Source organism: Dermacentor andersoni, chromosome 3 (genome assembly GCF_023375885.2).
Source record: "Dermacentor andersoni chromosome 3, qqDerAnde1_hic_scaffold, whole genome shotgun sequence".
NCBI classification, from domain to species: domain Eukaryota; kingdom Metazoa; phylum Arthropoda; class Arachnida; order Ixodida; family Ixodidae; genus Dermacentor; species Dermacentor andersoni.
Genome location: NC_092816.1, coordinates 49,889,469 through 49,910,859, shown reverse-complemented (window position 1 = coordinate 49,910,859; position 21,391 = coordinate 49,889,469). Strand labels below are relative to the sequence as shown.

The window sequence follows — 21,391 nt, the reverse complement described above, 5'->3', positions numbered from 1 at the left end:
TGATGGATTGGCGTAGGCAGTAAAACATAAAACATAAGAGCGCATGCTCGTGCACGGCCAACCTAAGGCAACCACGAAACATCTGACTGGCAGGCGCTATCAAATATTTTTGATACACTGGCATCGTTCTCACGCATTTCAAGTCTAGTATGCTTGAAATTACCATATGTCTACGCTAGCCTTGCTGCATGAGGCCCATGGCGCTGCTCAACACAGCGACCACTGCGGTTGGTGAGCCAGCACGATACACATATAAGCTGTGTGCTTCGGCATTGCCTTTTTGGCCTGTATACAGCCATAATATATGAGAGGGTTCGCATAAAAAGAATGCGATGGCTATTTTTAAGCGCAAGATTTCCGTAATACGTGTGAGTGCGTCGTAGAGAACTGAACGAACACAACCGAAAAAAAAAAAATTCGGTTATCATCCTCTTTTTCTAAAAAGCAAGAGAAAACGGGCTAACGCCGCACAACGTTTGTAAATATATAACCGCTGATGCCGTATGCTTGGACCATGCGCTATACAGGACAAATATATCTGTAATCCAGCACCAACGTTGCTTAGGACGCTCGCGCATTCGTAAACGGTCGCTTTGCTGGACAAGCTTAATTCAGACTGTAAGGTATGCTGCTATTACTAGCCAACACTATTTTATTAATGGGTGGAAACCTCATCCATCCAACCAAGTAGTCACGCAACGTAACTGCAGTGAACAGTTAGAACGCTTGTCAAACAGCACAGCTCCTATCGTAGCAGAACAGTACCCATGCTGTTACGATCGTCGCGTATGTTTTATGGCTCCTAAACCGCAGCTTAGAAATAGAGGATAATACTGCGATAAGGTCACATTAGTGATTAGAACATTTAGAAATACACAATTGATCTCCGAGGCTGATTGTAGGCTCAAATATGCGAGCACCTCCCCCCCCCCCCCCCCCCCCATCGCGCTGCGTGTTCCGCACACCTCAACGCCAGCAGAAATTCCGGCCATGACGCCTTAAACCACTCCAGCACGCCTCACAGAACCATTTACCACGTAGAAGACGCACGTCATACTAAATAGACCACACGACCGCGAAAACAAACGCCAGAACCTACCGCCGAGCGTATACCTGCCATGCAAGAGACCGCTTTCACCCAAGCCAGTATGGCGCTGCTCATAGGCGGCGCCACTGCGTTCACAATATGGCGGCGCCTACGAAAAAACGGTCTATAGGCACTCGGTTATTTTCTTTCTCGCGCGGCGCGTCCACTTAAAGTGGTCGCGGCAGTGGCGACGGCGAGAGCGTGGGAGCGCCGCGGCTCGACCACTTAGTCGCGTCGGATTGACGCGACATGTGCGCGAGGCAGTCGACTGGTCGGCCGTGTAATTAGAGGAGGCATCCGCGGAGCAAAGGCGCCGCACAAACGCTGCTATTTACGTCGGCGCGTGCCTGACCGCGAGCAGCGTATAGTCGATAATGTAGCAGACGACGGTTTGTGGAGGACGCAGGAAAGAAAGAAAAAAAAAGGGGGGGGGGGGAGCAAAAGTAGGGCTGCGTGTGTGTCGCGCGGAAAGTAACCAGAGAGGTGCACGGCCCTGTCTCCGTGGGGAAATATACCGTTGCAGGGGTTCTCTTGACGGTCGACGCAGGAGTCTTTGATTACTGCGGGAGTCGTCTTCGATATTGGACGGGCACGTGGCAAATCGCGTACGTGGGGGAGGCGGGATGCCGCGCGAATGACCATGCAAGGGATCGAACGTCAAATGACACACACACAAAAAAAAGAAAAAGCGATGGTGGGACCCATTTGACGTCGCACGGTAACGAATGTGTGAATGCAAGCCAAGCGGACGCATGCTGCTTAAGGGGACAAACCTACACAAAACTTTCCAGCATTGGCATTTTTATAAAACTTTTGCCGACCGACCTCCCGACGGACCAACAAACCGATTGATTGATTGATTGATTGATTGATTGATTGATTGATTGATTGATTGATTGATTGATTGATTGATTGATTGATTGATTGATTGATTGATTGATTGATTGATTGATTGATTGAGTTCACCGTCAAACATAATGGTTCAGCATTCTAAGATAGCACTGACTCTTCGTTGCACTCCCAAATGCTAAGTTTCGACAGTTCTGTGTTTTACAGCATCAGTCGAACAGCGTTTCAAGTTGGCTTTCTTGGTTCAAGAGGACGTAATCTGCACCATAATTGTACTTAAATGGACCCTGAGCCACTTTCTATCGAAGTCGAAAAGTGGTATTGAAGTCAAACTATTTCAGAAATACTTCGCCGCAAAAGTAATCCAATTCGTCTAGCAGAAGCGGAGTTGTTGGCAATCAAACACTGCGTTAGCGGGGCTTCCGTTCCTTCTTCAGTGACTTGCACTGCGAAGGCCGCGACAGAGCGCCCACAACGCTCCGCCTCCTGAACGACACCGTGGTGCGCAGTTCAAATTTGATTTTGGATGTTCACGTAGGCACCACTGTTTCCTATTTTGGCGTCTACGACGCCCCGAACCTTAGCCAAACGTAGCCGAACGCGGTTGTACTCTCAGCAAGCCGAAGTGCGCTCAGCCAGTGAGCTAGTCGCGGCATCCCACGGCAGCCGCAGTGCATACGCTACGTAGCAGACGACAGCTACGTGCAACTGTAGTGCGCATGCGCAACGTTTGCTTTGTGCCCGGCAAGGCTTCAGTGCGTGTTCACACTCATATGCTCTATAGTCTGTCAGTGCTAGGTGGTGCGCGCCGGCTCTGTCCTGCACCAGCTTTACCCACGGATAGTATAGTCGCATCCGTCCTGCGCATTTTGGAGCGCTATAAACAGCTCAATACGAAGCGAAGTTTGCCAAGGTGTCTAACCAGGAAAGCGGCCAGGAGTGAGCGCCGGCTGGCTGGCAAGCATGCGTGTGGTCTGACCTTGAGTTTCGCGTGAGGTTCGGCCAGTGATTGGCCCCCTTAATCAACAGAATTTTTAAATGTAGCAACTGTAAAATGTTACTTTTCTTTTCTATAAAGTGTACAAGTCTCTACCGCGCCTGTCGTTCTGCGTTTTCCTCTGCCCGACTCTGCCATTGTTCAGTTGTATAGCTTGTTCTTGGGTGCTACAGGATATAATCACAGCTAAATTAAAAGAGAAAACATGGTTGATGGTTGTTCATCGTTACGTGGAAACCGCGTGCCCTAATTATGCGAAAGAAGGACAACTGGAAGGCACAAAGCAGGGCCCGTATTCACAAAAGGTTCTTACGCTAAAAGCGCTCGCGGCAGCCAGCAGTGATGTAGGACGTATTATTAGCGAAGACGATCAGTCAAAGAAAAGCAGCACTTACGAACCAAAAGCTTGGTGAATTCGGCCCCAGATGTGTACACAGCCACGGAAGACACACAGCGCCTTACGTGTGTCTTCGTCGTGGCTCATTTCTTGTCGTAGTCCTTTTTTGCTTTCCCCGCGTTCCCCTAACCGTCGGTAAACAAAATTACAGATCAGATTATCTATGCAACTAAACAACTAGATAAAAGAGAACGCCGGCGGCGATATCTCGTTCGACGTAAAGTCCAACAAAAATAAAATAAGTGAAAACAAACCTCAGAAATCGAAAGAAAAAAAAAAACGAAGAACGGGTGATTAGTTTATTTCTCCCAACCCGTCGAAAAGTACAAGGCGTGACGAGGAAGGTACGAAAGAAAGCTGCAAGGCAGCCTCGACTGCCTATACATTCCCGAAAACTAAGCATGCAGCACTGGCGCGGTATAGGCAACTTGCATATATAACAAAAAATAATGTCAGCAGAAAGACGGGAACAAATCGGAACACGCGAGGCCTTCCGACTCAACGGCACACGCACGAGCGCGCGCCTCCCGGCGCTGCGAAACTAATTGAGTCTCGCTAATTTGCATTCTGACTCTCTTCTCCTTCTCCCTAATTCTATGCCGGCGAAAATCGCGAGCGCGCGCCTCTTCGCTACTATTTAATTCCCGGCGTATACGTCAGCGCCAGAGGAGTCTGGGAGTTCGGCAAGGACTCCGGCCATGTGAGCTGCATACAGTGTCGTTCTCCACTGATTACGCCGGGCGCTTTTGGCTCCCGCGCGCACGCCCCAGGCGCGAACTTAACCGCGAGCTGCGATTGACGCGTCGGAGGTGGCGCGATCGCGAGCCGCGGATTGTATTTGGCCGTTCCGGCTCGAGACATGTTCGCGGACTTAGTTTCCCGAAAGCCACGGGATCTGCGTGTAGAACGCAATGCGCTGAGCTCGCGTGTATAATGTGTATAATCTCGTTCGATACCGTCCGCATTAGACCAGTCTGATCCGCGAATTTCAGCTCGACGGCGTCGACAACGTTCAGTTTATCCGTGAGCGTTGTTTGGCGCGTTGGACGTAACTGGTCGTGAAACTTCGACGGTGGTTATCCGTCCGCACGAGCGTAATCAAATGAGATGAGCTGCCGGGTTTGGCGTCCCCAAAGCTACAGCGTTGCTGTGAGCGACGCCGCGTGTAACGTGGTGACGAACACGTCCGCCGTACAATGAGGGGAACATGTTAATGCGATTAGCATTGTCAGAGTACTTTCACGCACTTTAGGGGTGGCTAGCCGTGTGTATCTATCTATGTCCCTAACGGTCTTTCCCACCGACATGGCGTGCTGGGTAGTCCACGGTCGAATGTTTAAAGCATCGGGCTGGTCCATCCATTGGACCAACCGTTGGACCATCCGTTGGACCAACTTGGGTCAGTGGGCGTGTGACATGTATGCAGTCAACCCTGAAAGTTTACGGACCACGGGATCTAGGAAAAACGCTCAGTCATTTCCGAGCAGCCTGTAACAGTAGTCAGTAAAACCGAGCGTCACAATGTCGTTTACGTATACAAGTAGAAGCTGTAAATGCGAATGCTATAGGCTGCGTTATCAGGCTGCGCAGATATTCAGCTTTATATTCTATCTTTTTTTAGATCTCGTGTTCCGTAAGGTTTTGTGGTTGACTGTACCTATTTGCAGCTCTCCAAAGAACCTCTTTCGTGCCGACATGCGGGTCGCTGGGGATGCGGAACTGGGTATATGCGCCGCCTTTCAATGAACCTCTTTGACGTCTATATACTTGGGTCACGGGGTATGGGTGCGTGCTGCTCTTCGTTGAATATCTTTGACGCCGTGAACGCGGCATGACGATGTGCCAGTTAGTATATGTGCTGCTCTTAAATGGCAAAGCATTCATTTGAAATTGATCCGCTACTTGGACGGAATCCTAATTAGGCACGCCATTTTTAGTGTTGTCGATAATCAACGCCCGAGTGCGCAGCCTTGGATCTCTCCCGCAATGCCACCGCGCATTGCAGCGAAGTGGGCCCGACGCACCGTCTGTCGATTCGAATGATCGAATTAACCCAACGAAGTGGGCGTAGATAAGGCCGATCCGAATTCACGTCGTTCGCGATGCGCTTAATAGAGGGTTGGATCGGCCAGGCGCACTGCCACTCTGAGGGCGCCGTGCGTCTGCAACAACTGAAGGCTAAAAGGAAGCCCCCCCCCCCCCTCCCCACTCGCCCAACACGGCACTTGTTTACGCCGAACGCCGGTCCACGCAGAAGAGATGTGCGGGCTGCACAACATCGCCGACCAAACGAGTGGCGACAGCAAACGGACGGATCCCGGGTGCGGACCTCTGAGGAACGTTTTTCGGTAAACAAGATAGCTAGCCGGATGTCTGCTTTGTACGTGCAGCCGTGTAAGGCTTGCCCTTACGCATCGTATACACCCGCTGCGAACGATCCCAGATTAGTGTATGGACAACCGGTGAAAATCGCAAACGGCGTGCCGCTAATATTTTTGTTAGTTTAGAGGTGTCGTCAGCTGAATGATCGTTACCGTGACGTCCTTAGCCCTTTCTTTCGTCCAAGGATTCGTAGTCTTTACAAAAAAACAAAAAACAAAAACTGGTCGAATAATGATAAGCCTAAAATATGGAAAACTACGTGTGTCTATAAATTCGTGCAATAGGTAGCACAATTTCGATTTGGGGTCTCAAGTATATCAACCTATCTTTTTACCAAAATTTTACGAATTTTAGGGTAACTAGTAAGTTTCGAAAATTAAGCACGACGCTTACAAAATCATACCTCTGCGCCAAAATCAGATCTCTGTAAGCTGCACCTCTTGGATCGTCTGAATCGTACGAATTTGATATAAGAGGTTACAGTTGTTTACGATGTTTACGAGGGTTTCCTAAAAGTGTTACTCGCAAAGTGGCAGTACGTTTCCCAGTGGTGTATAATACAATCTTGTCCGCGTTAAATGTCTTGATAAGTGCATTTCACAGAATGGTGATATCGTTGTTTATTGCTTTGTCACACAGTTCTAAACTTGGCGCTTCAGTTCCCCCGCTATTTCTTTATTTCACTAATTTACAGCATTGAAAAAAGTTGCAGGCCTAAATCAGAACTGTGTTCGGTGTATTCCCCATAGACATAAACTTTCTTTTTTGTAAAAGCAGCAAACTTTGCCAAATTGAATGGTGGTACAGCGGAGCAGAACAATTTCGTCCTTCCCATGCATCTATATGCTAATTCCCTGGGTAACGCTTCCTCTTAAACCACAGTCGCTGCAGAAGAGAGGGAACAGAACGTCGTTAACGTTACGTAATTAATAACAACGAGGATTATAGTTAATGCGCGCAAATAACGCAAAAAAAAGAAAGAATGAAGCAAGAAATAATACTGCGATCGACGAAAAGCCATCGCGCAACTGCCAAGTTGTTTACCAGAACAGACCGCGACTAATTGCATATCCAGGAGCACCGGCTTTTAGCGGTCTCCCGGCTGGGACACACACACACACGTGTGTGTATACGTGTACAGCCAGGGCCATTACGTCACGGAGTCGTAATGGCTTTTGAAAAAGGTCCCAAAAGACGACGACGCTCCTGCGCTCGGCCACGTGCACCCCAATCTGGCCGCTAATCTTTGTGTCGAAAGAGGATTTGGACGCGTCTCGTCGGCGACGGGGGGAAACGACGGGGGAGTTCAGGATTTGCGAGCACAAAAGCACCGAGTGAGGCCCGCCCCGAGATTATCCTGTCGTTAAAGTGCGCTTTGACACATGGCCGCGCCTGGTTACCAGCTTTCGAAGAGGAGTCACGCAACGCAGAGAGTATTGTTCACTGCGCGTATATATATATATATATATATATATATATATATATATATATATATATATATATATATATATCTGACATGACATGCAGTACATTAATGTGTCATACCGCTAAACAGGACCAAGGACATCCGTCGGTTACATGGAGAGCATGCAGTTAAATGCAGCTGAATGTCTTCGTCGACGAAAAAAAAGTTACGTAACTACGCTCTCCACGCAAGCGACGGGTGTCCTTGATTCCGTTTGGCGGTGTGACACATTAATGCGCTGCATGCCCCGTCAGATTAGAGCCGCTCCAAGGACGGCGTTGCAGGAATGTCAAAAGGAAAGAAAGAAACATTCACCAATTTATTAATTAGCACTTACGCTGTGACCACTTTGCGACGCTGCAATTCTGTCTGTGTGCACATGTGTAGATACATATCGAAATCCTATAATTGTGTGCTTGAGAAACAGTGGATCCGCGATCTTCAAACTGTCTCTATATGTTGGCCCACTTGTCTGCGGAAGTGCGACGAAGTGCACATCTGCCGCTTGGAACTTTAAACCTGATTTTTAATCTTTATTTTCATTCTGTGACGCCGCAATATTGCGTTCTGCAAGCGCTATTAAAAGTGCTACCGTCATCATATAATGTTCATGAATAAATAAGGATAACGGTTATGATAAGGTAACTAATGCCCCACAGTGACTGGAACTGTTGTTTCATTGTTCCTCGTTGTTCCGACAGTGTGAAACACGTCGACTGATGTTCCTTAATAGATTTACCGTGGTTCCTTCGACTGGGCGAACAGACCGTCCGTCCGGCCGTAGGCCTATAGCTCTGAAAGGCACCCGATTTGTCGACATCGCTGTAGTGACGTCGAAGTGGCTCCCTTAGCAAACATTTTCAGAGAGCAACACACCCCCGCCAAGGTCACCTCAAACAGCGCCATACCGAAGCCCATATTAGTGCACCCTCTACAGAACACGCATGAACTTGGTGCAAGCATCCTCTCGCGTTCATGTGTTAATGTCACGGGACAATTCCTTCAGCGACGTCACTCACGTTTTGTTGCAGCGTTTCCTTCACTTGGTGGAACAGCTGGTGTCCAAAGCCACGCCTCATCGGGAGGCGTCCTCTGAAGATTATATGCAGATCTCGAAGGCTATGCTTTTGCAGCTTGAATGTGGCGGAAGCGATTTTGGGAGTCGGGAGCACGTCATAGAGCTCCAGTTTTTGGACGTCTACGTGTTCTGCAGAGGCATCGCACGCGGGAAACCTGCGCCCACGCGATCTCTGAGGCCATGATCAGCCTATGGAGCTCCATTGCGGGACAATGGCTTCTTCTCCCGCATATCTCAAGTTACCTCGCGCGTCAGCAGAACACTCCGCAACGAGTACAGATGTCCCATCTCAACACTGCATTTAACTTTCTGCCACCCTCGACATTGCGTTAGCAGTCTCTTATGTGTAATACACGCCTAACAGATAATCTAACGGCGGCGTCTGCGTAGCGCACGAAAGTAGGAAAGAAAGGACAGAGACGAGTAAAAAGCGCCAACTTTCAACTGATCTTCATTTGCGGACGAGCTTAATAAATATGCGCGGCAGGCAGGAAAACACACAGAAAATGAGGATACGCAGAGCCAGCACATCACTGATTAGTCAAATCACTTCACGTGCCCACGATTGCCCTGAGCTCGGCCAGTTAATCTCGCTCGGGTCGGGGCAGAGTAATGGAAGGGGTGCTTACGCAGCGGTCACCTAGATTGTGAATGTGCTCCGCTTCTATTATATCTAGGGTTAACTGCCACCTCTGCCTTGCCAACACCGCGCGCTGATGAAGGAGAGGGGTGCACTTGAAATCCCGGCAGTGAATTCCAATATGCCCTTGCACCGTATCGTACACGTTGTTTCGGCGCTCGCGCAAGCGGTCGTTGAGGCATCTGCCAGTTTGGCCAACATAAGTCTTACCGCACTTCAGTGGGATCGAGTAAATGACCCCTTCTACGCACGGGACGGAACCCGACGTGTGCTCGATGGAGCAGGAGAAAACATTTGCGCCTGGTGCGTCGACTCGCTTATACATAGCTGCTGTAGTTTCTGCGAAGCCGAGAAAAGGGGCACACGCACTCTAGCGTCATGGCCAATCTCCTTTAACCGACATCTTGTCCCGACCAGACGAGATGTCGTCCAACTATTGATTTCAAGGTCCTAGCACCCCTCTCTCTGCGGCGGCTACGGAGAGAAATACATCGGTACCGCTACTTGTGTTCGTTGTAGAGCAACGAAATCGGCCATCGGGGATGCCTATATTCCTGCGTTGTGCAGGCGAACTTGTTTCAGTAATCTTCGATGTAGAGGCGTTTACTATGCGCATCGGCCGGACATACGAAATTCTTCGTTATAAAGGTCATTTCGTTGTACAGAGGCATTCGGCGCTGTACAACGTACAACTGTAACGCTCAATCGATCGCACGTGCACGATGGCGTTTGTTTCCGGAAGCCTCCCGGCCTTCTCGGAAGCGCGCAATATAGTGAACGTACTGTATACTCTGCAAAAACGTGAAACGAAAGAAGGCTGGGAATGGTAGATCTCTCTTATCGGGAGAGCAGGAACCCTTTTCACTGCGCCGAAAGAATCCTCACGAGGGCCCTTCATCGGTATCTCTGAATGGGTTTGTTTGTCTACGAACTAGTACTGTGAACGAAGCCTTACTATAACGGGCACGCTTTGGCTGCATCGGGCACCCGAACAATGTGTCTCGCATATCATCGCATGCGCCGTAGAAAGCGTATCTTTCGTTTCGTGTTATTCGTTTAGTATTGAGAGATACGGCATCCCCGCAAGGAACGATTCGGCTGCGCCTTCTGTTTGCAACGCTTATATGGCATTGCGAGCGGCGTTGGAAATATTTCCGGGTGACCTTGTTCCGTAGCATGCAAGAGCGCAAACGCTCCCGTAAAAAAGAAACAAATGAAAATCCCACATCTACGGAAGGGTGTACTAACGTGGGCTGCTAGAAGAGTCGTTTAACATTCATTTTGTATGCGAAGCCAAAGGAACGTAACTACGCAAAAGAGAAGAAGGCGGGGGAATACCTACAGATGCCGTGTGCTTTTTATCTCGCGTTTACACGTCTTTTGCACCGAAAGCAAAATGCAATCCGAAGTCTTTCAATTGGCAGTTTATTTACCAGTATTTGCATCGTTATTATTAAATTAGTTTGTGAAGCCTATTCGTATGCCTTCGATTACTCGCTCCTCTTGAAAAGCGAAATTCGGAGTAGATCTCGATATAGCATTGCAAAGCTGCATCATTGATACGGCATTTGTACAACTGAATAATTGATATGGCCCTCACATAACTGATATCGCAAGAATATGTGCGCGCAGCCGTCTCAAAGAACAAATTTCGGTCCCTCTTTTCAGATATATTGGCGTTATTTTTGCAGCCGCATATAGCACGGCTCCTCAGATGTCCAAAGGTAATTTTGAATTTAATTCATCGTTCACGTGCGGAAGTTGTGTTCTCTCATTTTATTCAACGCATTCTGTAAGTAAATCTCGACTGTATCGCGCAACTGGTTTTGTATCTTGCGTAATATAACTTATCTTATTATTGTTCGTTTTCTTTGTGTAATCAGTGTTCACATTAGGCATATACTGAAACTCCTCCTTTGCTAACATTTCTTGTTACACAGTGCAACGCTTGACTTATGCTGTGCCTTAGCGCGCTCCCCTATATACGTATACGCATCGCCCAATAAATAAAACGGAACTAAATCGAGGAAGGACGCGTCTCGTTCGAACACCGGCTCCCTTTTGAAAGCGGCAAGAACGCCGGAAAAGTAGTGCAACACCGGTGGAGAGATTCCGCAAGAGCTCGACCGTGACATCGCCGTAAAAGAGCCCGCGCCAACTTCATTACCGGCGGACATTACTCTTTTTCAGTGTCGCGTATACCATTCACTCGTCCACTGATAGCGATTGACCAAGAAACAGGTGAAAAAGAAAGTGAAAAGGATGAATAGAAAGGCAGTGAGGTTAACCAAAGGCAGTTCCGGTAGGCTACCCTGCACGGGAGGAAGGGTGAAGGGGGATAAAAAGAGAAGGAGAGCGAAAGGGCGAGATAGAGAGAAATAGAGACGAACACGAACAAACCGCGTACACTACAGAGCGGTAGGGGGCGGCTTTCTTAAAGTCTATCGTGAAGCCCCGCAGACCGCAGGAACCTTAATAACGCGAGTAAGGCCTTCAGCGCTGATGTTCTGTGGGAGTAGACCTAAACATTTGAGTTCTGATAGTGGTCGATTGTCCAACTTGTCTAGTACCCTACACAGCATTTGTCTCTGGACACTATATCACGGGCAGACACAGAAAGAAGTACGTATGCAGGATAGGTCAGAAGAGCAAAACTGACAGTGCCTTTTGTGCAAACTTCATTCATACAGTGAGTTCCGAATATACGTACAGCGCGAGCAGACGAAGATGCAAGGCGGCGCGCTAATTAGCAACTGATGAATTGTTAGTCGGTCGTTGACCAGTCGTTAGTTGTCAGCCGGCGCTCCGTCCTGTCTCGCGCCTTACTGTGTATTCGTCTGCATGCATGCGCAGTGCACCTGGATGGTTGCACCAACCGGCCAAAATAAACACGTTAGCTATACGCAGTGAATGCTGTGCTTGCCCCGAGCAACCCAAACGGCGCAAATAACTAGCGTTACGTGACTGCTCTTCGGTGGATGTGGAGCGCGCCCTCCTCTCATCTCAGAGTGCGAGCAACTCGGAGTGTTCCGAAGCCACAGGCAGTCACGTGGCACGGTGTAGCGACTGCAGGTGAGCGTTATGTAACGAGAAGGCGCGTTATCGTCCAGAGGGACGCGTAACGCATTTTCAGAGCGCTCTACACACAGAGTGTTCTAATCGTTACGGTTGTGATTAGCAAAAAATCTGGCCCCTTGGTTTGCCGTCTTCTCGTTGCTTTCGGGTATAGCATACGAGTGTGTATTGAGTCAGCTGACTGCTCATAAAAGTTCGCCTACCACGTGGCACCATCGTTCGAAAAAGGCATGGTCCACATCCGCCGAGATGGACTGACTGGTGCTGGCTAACACTACCTCGGGTATGCACACATGAGCACCCAAAGTTGTGTACGTTGTAATGGCCGTCGCCGTAGCACAATTGGCAGGACTTCGCACGCGTATAACGCGAAGGTTGTGGGTTCGGTTCCCGCCGGCGGCTACTTGTTCTTTTTTATTTCGTCCACTTTCATCTCCCTGTACTTATCACTTCTACAGTTCAATTAAAGAACTACAAATAGGTTGCCCCATGCTCTCCTTGGCCTCGTTATCTGTTGGCATCTTTACGGTCGTGGTTAAAGAAAATCGGGCCCCTCGGTGCGCCTTCTTCTCATTAATCCTGCCACTGTAAGATGCTATAATTGAGGAACTCCTGCGTGTCATGCTTTGCGGGCGTAGTTTCCCAACTTCCAATCCGCTTCTTGAACTCTCTGCCCTATCCAACTTCCTTCGATAGTAAGACTCACTTGTTTCGCTTTCCGGAAGTGCTATTTGTTCGTCCACCTTTAATAGCCCCACTTGCCGCTTCTCATTTTTAGTTTGCCTTTATTTCTCTCATTCCGACTGCCGTGACTACTTATTCCCTTAAAGAAAGTTTTCTGCGCAACTATTCGCCGTACGCGCCGTATTACATCGCCTATAAGAAGCGCCCTGGTCCCGGGAGAAGGCATTCGCGCAGCTTTTTCTTTCTTCTTTTCTTTTTTCTGAAAAACCGCTTTCCATTGGCCGGCCACCCTCAATAACATCACGCGTCGCGCTGGCTCGATTGGCTGGCGCTGCAGTTCTTGCGAACCGCATTAATAGGGTGCGAAATGCGTCGCGAATGCTCGCACGCGGGGTTCTTTCTTAGTTTGAAAGCGCACGTGCACGCAAAGTTCAAAATCCTTCGTTAAATGTCGCTTCGCGAAAATGCAAATCTATAGCGCTAAACTTCGCTCTGCAATCGCGCCTGCAGAGGCCGAGAGGAAGAAACTTGCGCCGAAGGCCGGAATTTAGGCGAAAGGATATACTCGCTTCCTGAGTTGTGCAAATTGCACACAGGCACACGCCCGCGCGCGCGCGGTACCCTTAACGCGAAGAGCGCGGAGAACCCAATTACGCATCCTCGCGAATTAGAAACGCAATTCTGGCTGCGTTGCGCATTGCCGAAAGTTCTCGCTAAAGTTGCTTCAACCTCTACATCGCTGTAAAGCGGCGCGAAAATGTGCGCGTTCTCCATCCAGGCCGCAATCGCAAAGCGGTGTTGCCTTCCTGGGCCAAATTCACAAAGTTTTTCCCTCGCGAGAACTACTTCTCATTGGTCGGAGGCTTTCGCTAACAGCGTGTCCAACGTGACGATGGTTGGCACCTTTCTTTTTTACGAATAGTTATGGCACGCAAGAACTTCCCTGTGAATGCAGATGACCCCCTTCTGTTAAGTTTGAGTGGACATGGACGTACCGGAAGACCTTGTTCTACAGGAACAACGTCATAGCCGATAGGTAGGTTGGCAGGTAGGTAAGTAGGTTGCTATATCGGTCCGTAGACGCAGCATTTTCGAAGGAGATCCTATTAGGGCCCCCCAAAAAAGCACGGGAGTCGCTTAATTAAGATGTCGGGTTCACTTTAGGGCTCCTTTGAACAAAATATCATGCAGCTTAGGGGTCAAAAGCGCTGTGCAGCATAGTATTTGTCAGTTTCATTGCGACAGCAATTATGTGGACATTCCAAGCGAACTTTTGCCGTCGTCGTCACCATGAGGTTCTGTATATATTTAGGTATAAATAAGTATGCCATATGCCGTGTCATCTATTTTTCTTTATTTATTTATTTTATTTAATTAACACAGAAATGCGTTGTACAATAGTACCAGCCCAGTAAGGGCTGTGGAGAGAAAGGATCAAACTATTCTATGTGACATGCGGTGTATGCCGGTTACAGTATATTGCCGCACCGTTCTATCACTAATGTTGCTCATGCCAGGTCTTACTTTCTTGAAAAATGTTATTCCTCAGGATTTTGAGGACGACAGCCTACAAACAAGGGTCATGAAACAAAACACCGACAGCGCATGTCACTTATCTTAAATTTTCTCGGACTTATATATTAAAAGTGTGAAACAATAACATAGCTCAAACCTGAAAATGGTGTAATTTTATTGGCGTCGCTGTACATTACCTTCGGTATTGGAGCAGGAAAGGGGTTTCAAACATACCCGGTACGGCAAAGTGGCGGTAAAACCACTAAAAAACACACTGGTTTTAATTAGTAAACGCAAATGAAATTTTACGATGGCAGGATCCAAACAGAGGACCCCTAGCACGAAAGCTCGTTTTTGCTTAATCAGCTTACTTCTACTTCAATTCATACTGCCACTACAGCTACGAGTCTTACGCTTCGTGTAATATTCCAACGTGTTGCTATCGCCTTCATCGCTTCACCCTTATGGCGAAACTGTGAGATTCTTTCTTTCCTGCGAAGTCACGTCACTAAACCGGCCTCGAAGGTTGTTGTACAAGGCGCATGCGTCACATTTTTAGCACACTCATCGCTTATTCGTTCTATACACCGAAAAAAAACCTAGAAAGGCGATTGAGTCGAGAACTTCGAAAGACAAGACGGTTGTTAAATCTGGCGAATAATATCGACTTTCAAAGACTTGGCTTTCATAAAAAGGAAACGTTTCCATGTTTGTTCGTCCTCTTGGACTTATACCCAAGGCAGGATGCACTCAGTAAAGTGCTTTGGAAACAGGAGCTAGTGCTCTAAGCCTAAGGAATCAAATGTCATTTGTCCAGGAAAATAATATAAGCTAGAACGTCTGGGCGACTGTTTTATGCTGGCAACGTACCGCGTCAGCTTTCTCATGTTTTGGTCGCTTTCAATACCATTTACTTTATTTTCATCATCCAACGGCAGTTTCTTTTCGCACACGCGATGGGTCCTGAATTTAAAATATTGCGAGAGATTATTTTAGTTGTTTGATACAAGAAAAGCCTATTTAAGTCACCCGGGTCATCGTGGTTACGTAGAGATGCGAACGTAGTAATCAATGCTAGCTTGTGTTTCATGTAAAGCTGGCTGCCCGCTTAACTTAGCTGTATAGGAACGGAGCCCTCGTAATGAAATTAAGACGCGCCTTAAAAGGCGCAACGTTAGCACTTAAATACTTTGCTCAGGTCTATGACAACTTTCCTATGTTTATGATAGTACGCGCCTAATGCTATAAAAGGCCATATAGGCTGTATGTTCTTACTCACTAATATATATTTTGCTTGGCTGTAACGATTATACCAAGAATTTAAACATACCCCATTTAGGATCGAAGCATACTTATAGCGATGTCGTTAATCATGGTGTAACCAGTTAAGTTCAAGATCATCCCGTCCGAACTAATAAGGTGTAATATAATATCATCAACCAAACAGCAGCACCATTCTCATTAGTTTCCTCATACACGACATCCATCACATTAAATCGATCTACGGCTTAATCACTCTCATTTAAATCTGTCCTCGCCTGCACTCTAGCTTCCCGAAGCGATTCTACAAAATTTAGTTCTGCTAAGGTGGGATAGTAATATCTTTTTTTTTTACATATGTTGCACGCTGCAATTTCACTTAGAATTGAATGCTAGCTTCTGTTTCCTGTAAAGCTGGCCGCCCGCTTAACTTAGCTGTATAGGAACGGAGTACACATAATGAAATGAAGAAGCCGAAGGGCGTTATGTTATTAACATTGCCGTTATTCCACCAGCTTCCTGGTGATATCATGTTGAGCTTTCAAGTTCGCACAATAATCCACCAGCTAAAATTACTCCAATCATCACCTGTCACTATTTTTGTTACTTAGAATAACGAAATATCAGCCAACTGCGAATGTGAATTTTTCACAGCTCGTCAACGTCAAGTACTTTAGGACCTTCAAACTCATTCTTTTCCCCCATCAATCACCACAGAATAGAAAGCACCAGTTGAACTAGTTCCCTGCGCGTTGTTGTTTGGATGACTCGCACTCTTTCAGCGGGATGAACTTGACCTGCTAGGCAAGTTCATCGTTCGCTCAGTGTGTTTCTAGCCGACCCGTTCCAGAGCATTCTTCTTCTTCTATTTAAACGCGCTGCACTTGCAGAAAGGCACCCCCGCCCCCCTTTCTGTCTTGCTCGGAAGAAAACTATGGCGCAACGCTCAACGTCTGGCGAGACGCTGCCTGACCTGACGCACACGTGCAACAGGCCTGCCTGCACCGCGTAGCCCGCGGCGGCATCTCCACTCACTGCAGCCAGCGATTGCCGCCTGCCTGCGGCGTCTGCGCACAGTCACACGAGTTGCACTTCGAGCGCCGCTCCGCTATAAATAAAATCGCTAGATAGATGCAAATGTTTCGAGCACGCCGCCGAACGGCTCTCTCTTTTCTTTTTTTGCTTTTTTTATGTAAACACCCCAGCGCGTGTGTGGCAAATTAAATGTATATATAAAAAAACGTGTGAAAGGCCATGCGACGTTTTCTGTTGTCGTTCGTCAGCGGTGCGGTCGTCATGAGAACTGCAAGCCGCGATCGAGAGAGCCAGCGGCTGTCAAAGAAGCGAATGCGTTTGAGAGACGTGCAAAAGGGAGGCCGAGCAGACGATAATTATAAAGTACCACGCGTTGCTGCAGAAGTGAACGACACACGGCTTATAGCTGAGCGGCCTTGCAGTGTTAGTTTGGTGACAAGCGCGAACCTTTTCTTGCGCAATAAAAAAAAATAGAAAAAAAGCAGGCGTCGCTTCTCGTCGCTTCCTCAATGAAGTTAATTGCCCTGAGATTCACGAATGACACTGGATCTAGAGATCAACAGCGTTAGGACGTAGTTGACGATAAAGACTGCACAGACGACAAGTAAATTAGAACACGTCGTTGCAGAACTAAACGACAGACGGCTTATATTTAAACGGTCTTGCAACGTTCGTTTGGTTTACGCTGCCAAAAATGAAAGACGGGAGAAAAATGACTCGTCTTGTTCCTCCAATTCGCGAAGAGTTCAGACCACAGAATCGCGAAAGAAAGTGAAAGAAAGAAACGACGAAAAGAGGCGGGAAACCACCTTCCTGCTTCGCACTTCGCGCACCCCCCCCCCCCCCCCCCCCTCCGCAACTCCCCTTCCTATACAACCTGTGGCCACAGGTTGGCTCGGGGGAAGGAGCCGGGTTTACCCGACGACTATTGACAGCAGACAAAGTGGTCGTCGCAGACGGAGGCGAAAACTGGTAAAAAGTGAAGAAAAGAAAAAAACCGCGAGTGGAACAATTAAGCGAAAGGAACCACCACAAAACAAGGGCGGAGATAAAAGCGATGGGGCACCATAACTACATGAACTGTTTTACAATACAGGCTAGCGTGCGTCAGCTAAAGCGCAAGCGAGCACCTTCTTCAAGTGGAGCACGGTCAAAACGTTTCTTTTTTTCTTTCACTCTTTCTTTTAATCGTCGGCAGGTCAGCACGGGCTTTATTTCTCTCGTCATCGTCTACTACTGGAATTGAGATCACGCTGTCTGTCGTCTGCTTCGTGGAGCAGGAGAACATTTCGCCGGTGCCACCATAATTCGTCTTTTTTTTATTATTTTTCGTCTACGGCTATATACTTCGGATCCACCATCGAAGGGCCTCAGGATTTGTTCGACCCCCCCCCACCCGACATCTGAGAGAGTTCGAGTTTTTTAATATGACCTAGATGCACCGCTTACCTTCATGTCGGGACGGTGATGTGACAGACCAGCGACCGGCAAGGAGTGCTCCGCTGGGTCCGGCGGTTGTGGTGTCGGCGGCTGCTCGGAAGGCGTCTGCCATTGACGGCTGTCGCTTGGCTGCGCGTGCGAGGCGTTTCTCCCGCTACCACTACCACCAACACCACGAGCGGCGAGAGCGCGCTCACCGAAAGCCCGAGCGAGCGAGCGACCGACCCGGCTTCTCAACGAGGTCTTCGCTCCGGAGGGAAAAGCGGGGAAACGGCGAGCGGCTCGCAGGGCAATATGGGATCGCCCGCGCACACTACACTGGCTGGGCTGGCCCAGAAAAATAAAATAATAATAACATAGTCGTCCCGACTCTCCGCCTGAACCCGGGGCCAGGGAGCCGCTGTGGCCAGCCGGCGCCATCTGACGCCGTTGCGGCGAAGCTGAGGAACAGCAGACGGAGCCAACTACCGCTTTGCTGAAGCATTAAATTTTCTTTAAAAATGGGTGGATAGTGGGAGGAAACGGGTGGAAGGGTTGAGGAGTGGGATGGCGGGCGGGGGGGGGGGGGGGGGGGGAGGGTTGAGCTCTGACGAAACAGCTTCCGTGTGCGTCCTTTTAGTGGCGAATATGTCCTTAAGAAAGTAAGATATATGCTACCAAAAAGAAAGAGTGCTGGGGTACCGCAGTGAGGCGGATATCCTTTTTTATTAGCGCCTCGATTAAAACCGCAGGACATCATTCCCCTTAAAGTCTCATCGCCATAAGCGGCAGCAGCAAGAGGAGGAAATGGCTCTGGGGCGCATAGGAATTCGTTCTGGTAGCGCTGTTTCTTAGTTGCGATGGTATCCGCAGGACTCGTAATAATTACAGTCGACTACCGATTATTCGACTCTTGAGGGACCGCAGAAATTGGTCGAATTATCCGAAAGGTGGAATTCACAAACGGCGGCAAAATGGATGTTCAAATCCCTCTTTTTATTGTTTGAGGCAGTATGTAGTGGCATTTTTGTTCTTGCCTCTGAAACAGCGGTTCAAGCGACATGAGGCAAAGAGAATCGACGTGCTTAAATGCTGCTTCAGCGTGAAACGACATGAAGTGACCGGGAAAAAATGGCTTCATGAGCGGAAGGAGCATTGGTCACTAAAATATATATAACTTTTCCTGCGCTTTCTTTTGCTTCACGATCTGCAAGTTTCATATATTTGGGTATAGGAGAAAAAAAAGAAAAGAAAGAAAGAAAGAAAGAAAGAAAGAAAGAAAGAAAGAAAGAAAGAAAGAAAGAAAGAAAAGACTCCCCATCTCAGCCCTGTGAAATTGGACATCCAGCGAAGCTATTGCAAAACCACCATTACAACTGCTAAGGGGGTATGCAATGCTTAATTTATGATTCGGATGCTTGTTTTGAGCTTGTTCTTTACTGAAACGCACGCTGTTCTGCTCGTTGTATGCGTGATTCGAATGAATGTATGCACGGTTCGCTTCACTTTGCTGAGTGCTTGTAGCCTCTGCATTACGAGGGTGATGAGTCATTGCATTTTTGCTTGCTTAGGCGGGGAGGGGGGGGGGGGGGTACGAGCCACTGCTTACGACGATAGTTCCTGCTCACGGACAAACGCGAAAAATGCCGACCACCTAGAGGCTAACAGCTTCACTGTAATATAAATTCAATAAAACCAGCTTCACGTCTTAATTGCGATCCAGTAGCACCGTCTGATGAAATTATTGCGCTTTCAAGATTTTAGTAACCGCTGCGCACACGAGCGGGAACCACTGGGGGTCGAATTAAACGAAGCAGCATGCCTTTGAGTTTGTACTAAACGAACTTTCCTTCCACAGCAATGTATGGTTTTTCGACGGGGCTTTCCAAAACGCCCTGATCAAGCGAAAAGTCGGATTAACCGAAGCAGCACGCCTTCGGCTTCGAATTAAACGGGGGAGTCTAATTAACGGGAGTCGACTGTAATACTAAAGAACGAAAACGTATGTGTTTGTGCCCCAGATTTTTTTATATAATTCAAGGCACCGTGCCAGATACGTGTGCAAGATAATGGCACACGAATGGCTCACCCTGGAGTGAGCTATGTACGCATTTATTTTTCCGGTTCGTAATGGGGATGTAACACGCGTTTAAAGTGCGACGCCAACCTCGAAGACAAGACAACAGACACCTCGTCTTACTTTTTTCTCTTGTCTTCCTGCCTTCGTGATCCGCAAGGTTTCTACATTATAGGGTTTGTAGTCAGTTGGCAACTGGGAAATGGTCAAATGTTGCAGTTTTGTGAGCGTGGCACCATTTTTTAGTTACCTCGAATTCAGCTGATGTGGCCGCATGGCTCTAGAGTGGCCGAGTCTGAGGAGGAATATGTGATTATCGGAACACAAGAAAACCGGCGGTAAGGCCCAGCATTGTCTTCTGAATTTCTGCAGATAGCTTCATTCTCTCTTATTTTCCTTTCCTCTCTTTTTCTTCCCTTTTTCTTGTAGACCAGAGGCTGGTACATCTACTGAAAAGTACGAAATCCAGCGTGCCAGATTTCGTTGCCGAGTCATCTCCCACCTCCCCACTTTCTCCCCTGAGAACTTTTCTTCATTCGCCGGAGTTGCCGCGCGACGAAACGTGAAAGTGAAATTACACGTAAGCATGCATGCACGCCCGTTTCATACATCTAAACTGCAACGGCGAGTTATGAAACGTCCATAATTAATCGCTCACAGCCTCCAGGTTGGCCGCTTCTTAAGTTCACACCCCTATGTACACTTTTTCGGAGTACAGTCTTTATCCCAGGGAAAGCGTGTACCAAATATATGGCCGGCGTCCCCTGCAGGTGCAGTAGCGGAGCACTTCGAACACCGGACGCTTTATTTGTATGATTGACCCCAGGAGCAAGTCGTGCAAGGGCAACCCCGGCCCTTGCACCACTTGCGAGTGACTTCTTGCGCTCGGGAAAGATCGTGGTCAATGGGGCAGACACGCAGAGCAGACTCTGGTCTGGCTCCGTTCGCTTCACGTCACTTTAGTAATGAGCGAGTCTATAAAACACATCTTACTTGCATGTCGTTCTCTATTTCAGCACAGCGACATTTGCGAAGCCATTTCCTATTTCCTCAGCGAGGCAAGCAGGAATACATACCAAATTTTCTCGTTTCTCCTATCCTCATCTTTTTTCGTATTTGTTATCATATATGTTCCGGCTCACTGTTAGTCTCGAAATGTTAAGTTATTAATTTCGTTTCAATTTATATCCCTAGCATGTTTTCTTTTGTTTCGTTTCTCGACTCTTTTCAATCAATCCGCGAACAACACAAACACACCCTGAGGAATTCGTCAAGACCTCTACACTGCATGGGACGCACAAATATCCCGAGGGTGTCCTTAACTTATCGCTGCGGCTCTCCTCAGACCTCTGAGCCACAGCACGTGGGGTTCGCGCCTTCAACGTGAAGTCTCGTGTTGTAGCTGGCCTTCGGCGAACAAAGCGGCCAGTA

General features: G+C 48.1%; 1 protein-coding gene across 1 annotated transcript in view; it reads right to left on the bottom strand.

Annotated features, from left to right (window-relative positions):
• LOC126548455 (uncharacterized) overlaps positions 1 to 18,223 on the bottom strand; it is a 255,240-nt gene extending 237,017 nt beyond the window's left edge. Inside the window, exon 1 of the mRNA XM_050196647.3 lies at positions 17,914 to 18,223. The gene's annotated coding sequence lies outside the window, so the exon portion shown is untranslated. The remainder of the gene's footprint in view (positions 1 to 17,913) is intronic.
• Between the last annotated feature and the right edge of the window lie 3,168 nt (positions 18,224 to 21,391).